This window comes from Chenopodium album, chromosome 14 (assembly GCF_948465745.1).
Source record: "Chenopodium album chromosome 14, dcCheAlbu1.1, whole genome shotgun sequence".
Lineage (NCBI taxonomy): Eukaryota > Viridiplantae > Streptophyta > Magnoliopsida > Caryophyllales > Amaranthaceae > Chenopodium > Chenopodium album.
The window spans coordinates 42,414,505-42,422,783 of NC_137847.1; the positions used below are offsets into that span (position 1 = coordinate 42,414,505).

Below are 8,279 nucleotides of genomic sequence, written 5' to 3' on the forward strand. Positions count from 1 at the left end.
AAAATCATTTTCAAAGTCCTCAAAGTTGAAAATTCATGTACACACCACAAAAATTCACTAAGTATCAATTTCCTCCAACTTTCAAAATATGAAATTCCTATCTTACCTCTCTAAAATTCTTACCCTTTTACCTCAAATTTCGACTAGAATCGAACAAAATATGATTTGTGCCATGAACACCTTCCATCCATCATGCATATTTGTTGAATTCCAATCCCGCAAACGGACATCCTAAAAATCCAAATAAGGAGAAAAGTAAAAGAAAAGACAAAGTAATAAAAGAAACAAAAATGAGAAAATTCAAAAATCAAAGAGAAAGGTTAGAAACTCCGGGTTGCCTCCCGGGAAGCGCTTGCTTAAGGTCCTAAGCTCGACCCTTCCTCCTAATCATGGAGGATCAAAGAACACCACCTTCTTCAAGGTGGTTGATAGAGCAAATTCTTCTTCAACCTTTGGCAACTTCTCATTGTTTCTTGATGAAACTCTCACAAACTTCTTTTCAAATTCTTCTTTTTCACTTCTCAACTTCTTCCTTTTCCTTGTTTTCTTCGAGTCACGGGCCTTTTTCTTCGGCTTGACTTCAACATCTTTAGTCATGGAAGCTTTATCTTCCTCATGAGAATTAAGCTTGAACCAATTTGGAAACCCAATATCTTTCTCATCCTTTGGCTTTTGAATCACAAATTCTTCTTCACTAACATCATTAATACTTGCACAAACATCATCAACAATCTCAAAAACATTGTTAGTAGAAGAATCAATCATGCACATACCATCAATGGAACGAGAAAGACTAGCACATGCGATATCTTGGACACAAGACAAAGACTCATGCATTGGTTTCAACTTAAAACTCTCTTCTAATTTCCCACACCTCAAAGTAATTTGACCTCCTTTGACATCTATTAAAGCTCCCGAGGTAGCTAAGAAAGGCCTCCCTAAGATGATTGGAATATGTTCATCCTCCTCAATCTCTAGAACAACAAAATCCACCGGAAAAACAAACTCTCCAATCCTTAAGGGGACATCATCAATTCTTCCCTTAGGAAGCTTAATAGAACGGTCGGCCAATTGAAGTGTTATCTTGGATGGTTGAAGCTCACCAAGATCAAGCCTTTCGAAGACCGAAAAGGGCATAATACTCACACTAGCCCCTAGATCACACAAAGCATTCTCAAAAACCATTTCCTTAATTTGACAAGGGATTGAAAAATTCCCCGGATCCTCCATCTTCCTTGGGAGTTCACCATGGATAAGAGCACTAAAGCACTTCCCTCCTTCCACTGAACTACCCTCATCAAAATCCTCTCTCTCTTTTAAGATCTCCTTAACAAACTTGGAGTACTTAGGCATGTCGGGAATTGGTTCGGTAGAGGGGGTAGAATCATGAACATCCTTAAAAGCTTCAAGGAACTTCCCAAATTGCTCATCCATTTTGAATCTCAAATATTTTTGGGGATATGGTAGATCGGGAAATCTCTCTATCTCACTCATCTTTTCACCAACACACTCTTCTCTTTTGTCAACCTCACAATAGATTTCCTTAGACTCAACTCTTTCCACTTCATTCTCCTTAGCGCCACTCTCATCTCTTCCCTCTTTTGAACAAGAAACTCCCTCATCAAAATCATGTCCACCACTTGTGGCAATAGAGTACACGGGTTTCTTTGGTTCAACACCTTGGGAAGGCAAAGATGAAGGACTAGCAAAATCCTTAATAGTGCTTGCTAATTGGGTAATTTGAGTCTCAAGCATCTTATTGTGGGTCATCATCTCATTGAATTTCTTATCACTAACCGCCATATAGGTGTTAATGATCTTGGTTTGATTATCAATCAACTCTTCCAAGGTTGTCTTAGGAGAAGAAGGTTGTGAATAGGAATTTTAATTTTGAGTCTTTGGAACAAAGCCGGGTGGGGGACCTCTTTGAGCATTGTTTTGAAAATTTCCCCTTCCTTGATTGTTCCAATTACTCCTATTTTGATTTGAACCATAACCTTGATTATGGTTACCACCACCATGATTATGGTTTCCATTACCTTGGTTATGATTTACATAACCTTGGTTTTGATTACCATAATTATGATTTTGATTACCATAGTTTGGCTTTGATTTTGGCTACTATAACCTTGGTTATGGTTACCACGAGAACCTTGATTCCCTTGGTTCCTATAACCACCATTATGATTATAGTTGTCAAAATTGCCTTGGTTTTGGTAATTCCTATTCCATTGGCCTTTTTGATTATCAAACCTTTGAACATTGTTGTTTGACACAAAATTAACATGTTCACACTCATTGTTGTCAAATTCATCAACACATTCATTAGGACAAACACTAGAGTCATGATCATACGATCCACATGCATCACAAAACAAGCAACCTAAAGGCATATTATGTGAAGAGGGAGGGGGTTGAGAGTTAGAAGGAGTACCTCTCCCCTTAAATTGGGAGGGAAGATTAGAAGCTTGAGAAGAGGTAGAAGTGCTCTCCAACTTAGCTTTGATTGCGGTGACCTCCTTTCCTAAGTTTGTCATTTGGGAGGAAAGGTTGTTGATTGCATTGAGATGGTCCACCGAATACAATGAAGATTGCTTGCTTGAAGAGTCCCTCTCCCCATCTTGCCAATCCCTATAATATGTCACCACGTCCTCAATGATGTCCACAACTTCTTCTTCGGTTTTGTTCATGATAGGGCCCCTGGCCCCTCCATCAAGGCATGACTTGCCTTGGGGACTTAAACCGCCATAGAATATTTGGATCACTTGGTATGTGGGGATTCCGTGGTGAGGGCACTCCCTTTGATACTCTTTGAATCTCTCCCATGCTTCATAAAGGCTTTCACTCGGCCTTTGCTTGAACCCTTGAATCAAGGCTCTTGCCTCCGCCGTCTTCTTTTGGGGATAGAAACGGGACAAGAAAGCCTTTGTAACATCATCCCAAGTTCTCAAGGAGTTGGGCTTCATCTCCTTGTCTAGCCACTCCAAAGATCTTCCTATTAGAGAGAAAGGGAACAACTTGAGGCGGATGAATTCTTGAGAGACCCCATTGACTTTGATAGTGTTGCAATATTTTTTAAATTCTTTCAAATGGTTCAATGGGCTCTCATTCTTAGCCCCACTATATTGCCTTCTCTCAATCAAGGTGATCATTGCCGGCCGGATTTCGAAGTCATTTGCCGGGGTAGTAGGTGGAGCTATTCCACTCTCAAACCTATATGCCCCGGGCACTCCAAGCTCCTTCAAGGCTATTCTAGGATTTTCACCCATTCCTTGCTCTTCTTGAATTTCTTCTTCACTTGAAGAGCTATAAGCCAAGGATCTATTATCCACTCTTCTTCTTGAAAGAGTCCTCTCAATTTCCGGATCAAGGGGAACAAGGGGACGGTCATGGGTTCTATGCATGCAAAACTCAAACAAAAATATTAGTAGCACGGCTACAAGTGTAGCCTAGAGAAACAAAATCTTTTCGTATTTTATCAAAATGAAATAGACTCAAAAACAACATACACTCAAGCACCATTCCCCGGCAACGGCGCCATTTTGATGAGAAGGAGAACGGTAGGTCGTTGGGCTACCACCCCACCCTATCAAACAATATTTGTAACTTAACTAACCCCTATTTAGCGTAGTGGCAAGTCAAGGTCGAACCCAAGGGAATGGATATCAAGTGCACGATGTCTAAATCAAGCTATTTCGGAATCAAGAAGGGGTTTGAGGTAGAACTAAGGCTAAACTAGGTAAAGCAAACTTGTATAAAATCAATCTAAGACATTAGGGCAATGGATCCACATGCAATCATAATGGAAACGGTAATTTGGGAGGTCAAACTGACTAAGTCAAGCGATATGAAGGAAAATCATCATGTATCCAAAAGAGCATACTAAGGTGGTTCACCTAGAGGTCTAACTAGCGTCAACTACGCTAAACACTACCTAGGGAACGTCACAAAGCACCTCAATCGTGAAATTGCAAGTTCACTAATCAATGGTCCGTATCATAGCAAGGTTACAATGCAATCTAGTGTACTAATCAAAGATGGCCAAACCTCAATTAATCACACACATGCACATGAAAGATCAACCAAATTTAATCATATCATCAACTCCATCAATTATCCCCAAATTACACTATTCCATCATTCATACATGCTTCACCATCTCCCTAGCTAGGAAACTACTCACTAGCCATAGGAATTGAGATCAAAACTACAACATTCATCAAATTCATCATCAACATACTTGAAATCAAAGATTAAACCAACAATCAATCAAAATCAATCAAAATTCAATTAATAACCAAATCAATCATCAACAATATGAAAAACTAATGAAATCAACTAAAATCAAACTTGTATTGAAATCAAGAAGAAGATCCTTACAAAACTTTGATCCAAAGATCAAATACAATGAGGAATCCTTGAGCAATCACCAAAAATCTTGAGTTTCTCTCTCTAGTTCTTGAGTTTCTCTCTCTAAAATTCTCCCAAAAACTAACTATCAAATTCAATCTAAAAACTAAAACAAAAACTTCTTACTAAAAATAGGTAGAAATAACTATATATACAAGGAGGAGGTCGGTAATGACGCCCAAAAATAGACCCTCGTAAGTGCGGGCGCTCGGAGGAGGGAGAAAGGCGCGCACGGGACACACCCAGGAATGTGCGCCCGCACGCACCTGGTGTGCGGCCGCACACGACCAATGTGCGGCCGCACACTCCCTTTGTGCGCCCGCACATAGCTGGGTTTCCTCCCCTTCTTCTCTTCGTCCTAGCTCAAGTGGTGCACGCATCCAGGATGATGATGATGGAGGACAAAGTGGGCAGAAACTTTCTTAAATTTCTTGAAGAATTAAAGCCATGAATAAGGCATAAACAAAGCCTTGAAGCTCGCCCCTTGGATCCACCTTTGCCTTGGAACTTCTTGCACCTTCTTTAGGCATAAAAGCAATGAAAACTCGTAGAGAGGAGGCTCGGGAATTCTTGGACAATCAATTACCACCTACAAGCAAAAGATAAAAAGCAAGTAAAAGAGAAAAATAACAAGTAAAGTAGAAAAAGACATGAAAAAGAGAAACTAACTACAAAAACCATAAAATGAAGAAAACAAGAATAAAACTAAGGAAAACTAAAGAAAAGAGAGATAAAATGAAATAAAAATCATCCAAAAAGGAACCAAATGAGTGCCAAAAATGTCACTCATCAGTCGGATACTAATGCTCCAATTAAACCATACTTGTTTGAAACTTTACTTGATATGCACCTTATTTTTTTTCTTTTTTAATTTTTTTTTTAAAAAACAAAAACCAATAAAGTCAAAGTCAATTTGAGTCAAGTCATTAAAACAAGTAAAATGGTTTAATTTACAGCGCTTGGTGAAGAAAGGAAGGGCGATTAATCAAGGACAACACCTTTGTTCAAGTACTACTTTTTGACAAAACCAATTAGTCAGAAAAGAAAAGCTAAGAAGATAATGGCAACTCAAGAAGAAGTCAACGAACTTAGGAAGGACGTGGCTAACATGACTGAATTGATGAAGGCTATGGCCCTTCAAATCAATGATCCTGTGAAGCAACAACAAATGGAGCTCATGCAAGAAAGCTTGAGCAAGCTCTCCAATGACTATAGGTTCCAAAGCATTAGCTCACAAGGGCTCCCAATGGACAAGGAGCTTCTTCCGTAGAAGTTCAATGCCAATGACATCCCTAGGTTCAAGGCAAATGACAATCCTTATTTCCACTTAAGAGCTTTTGAGACTATAATGAATATTAAGGGGATTGATAGAAAAGTCTTTCATTCATTGTTTTCTCTTGAGACTACAATGGTTCTTTTCCCTTGACAAAGAGAAAACCTCTACTTGGGATTCTATCATAAATGCTTTCATTGAAAGATATAAATGTAATACTCAAGTTGAAACTGATCATAAGGAGCTTGAGATACTTAAACAAAAAGAGAATGAAGGTTTTACTTCTTTCTTTAATAAGTGGAGGGAAACTTCCGCTAAGATGATTATGGTGCCTACTGAAAAAGAGTCCGTGAGGTTATTCATAAAGAATCTCCAGAAAAAGTATTACAAGCATCTCAGGTACCAAAGCAACTTGAATACTTTCAAGGCCATTTACGACATTGGAATCAATATCGAAGACGACCTTGCAAAGAAAAAAGTTGCTAACAATAACTCCAACAGTGGCTGGAAAGGAAAGAAGAGCGACACTCCTTCTTCTTCCAAAACCACCCACTCAAATAATGTTAACAACTTTAATCTAAATGATGTCCTCACTATGAATAATCAAGGACAAAAGAAACCATTTATGAGAAATTTTACTCCTATTGGTATGAGTTATGACACCGCATTTGACCGTCTTTATGCAAAAGGTCTTATAACTCCTATTGGACCATTTGGGGATCCACCAGTCGAAAGGAGAACGGCTAACTGGAATCCCAATGCACACTGCAAATACCATCAGGGTAGGGGCCATCTTACTGAAAATTGCTAGAAGCTGAAAGAAGCTATCCAAGACTTAATCAACAGCAATAAACTCCCAGTGCCTCCTGCAAGCAAGAAACCAAGTATCAACAGTGCACCACTTTCTGACTCCTTGGCTATTTCTGATGAGGAAAATTGTGTTGACCCATCATCTCTAATCAAACCAATTGAAGAAACTCATGCTATTGAAGAAGAAGAGGAAATCTTTTTCGATGCCATGAGTGATTGGGCCCCAGATCAACAACTTGTCACTAGAGAAGACGTTTTGATCTTCTTAAATACATTGAAGAAAAAATTAGACATGTGTAGAGAAGTTCTTGAACGCACAAAGTTAGAACAAAGTAAGCATGTAAATAAAGAGGTGACACCTATAGAGACTACTAAGAGGAAACCATTTTGTCTCCAAGTAGTTGAACCACCCAAAAGAAGCAATAAATCCTATACTCCAATTGGGATCACATTTGTAAACATGTTCAAAATGCTCTCCGAGAGTGGCAAAGTCAAACCTCTCGAACCGAGACCATTTGAATCACTAAAGAGGACAGACAGATTCTATTGTCCATATCATCAATCAGGGGGACATACTATAGAACATTGTTTTATATTCAAGGATTTAATCCAAAAACTGATGGATAATAAAATGTTAGTCCAAATTCCACAAGAGAAAGATGCTACCATCAATGGAGTTTGGGAAAGTGATGATGAGGACATCTACCTCAAGGATATGGAGGAAACCCCACTTTCCACGACATATCCAGTGGACGATATTTGGGATGAATAAGATTCACACATAGACGTTCTCACAAGATCTGGGAGAATGCAACCTCCCATTACTGCACAACAACCTATTCCTACTACTCAACAAGTTCCCATACCTATCATAGAAGACAACGATGCTGTCAAACAACTCAAAAAGACTAAAGTCGAGATGAATGTATGAAAACTACTAGCTACATCCCATTAACATAGGGTAGCAGTAATGGATGCTCTAGCTAAGATAGGAATAGATTCTAAAACCACTCCTGAGGGGTTGGCTAACTTTCTCACGAGTGATCTTCCTAGTCCCATCAATTTGATCACCTTTTCTAACAAGGATCTACCTCTAGAGGGTGACAAACACAACAAAGCCTTAAATCTCACGGTAATCTGCAAGAGGATGAATGTCCCAATGACCCTTGTAGATAATGGATCAGCAATTATAGACACCAAAATGTGTCTAACCACAACCAAACCCAGTGATGAATACCTTTCATGTCATTTGACTATCGAACAAAGCGAAAGTGTGAAAGGTCAGGTGTTGCGGTTAGTTTTTATTAAAAATTCTTTCTTTCTCTTTTCGAAAAAACAACTCTATTTTATGAAAATAGCCAATCCAGTTTAGTTTGGTCCACCACTAGGGTCCAATAGTAGTGTAGTTGGACGGGGCTTGCAAAGAGCTTTCCAACGATATATTATAAGCCCAATTCCGATGAATAATAAGGAAGTTATGGCCAAAATACTAAACTGGGCTCGGTTGATCTTTACATGCGGCCCGATGATCTAGGGGAGGGCCCAATGTTAATTATTATTCCTAAAATTATTAGAATTAATTATAGTCTTCTAGAATTCTCAAAAAGGTTCTCTTAAGTCCCAATAAAATTAGAATTAATAATTATAATTTGATAAGTTTTACTTGGAATAAAATATTATTTTATAAAAATACGATTTCAGTTTTCATATGGACTTTACAAGTCAATTTTGATTGATAAAAGGACTCCGTGTTTGAAAGCGCGTAGGAATCCAGGTTGTCGCCAAA

General features: G+C 38.7%; 1 pseudogene; it reads left to right on the plus strand.

Annotated features, from left to right (window-relative positions):
- The first annotated feature begins 2,778 nt into the window (after positions 1 to 2,778).
- LOC145580406 (small nucleolar RNA R71) lies at positions 2,779 to 2,877 on the plus strand (annotated as a pseudogene).
- Positions 2,878 to 8,279: the final 5,402 nt, after the last annotated feature.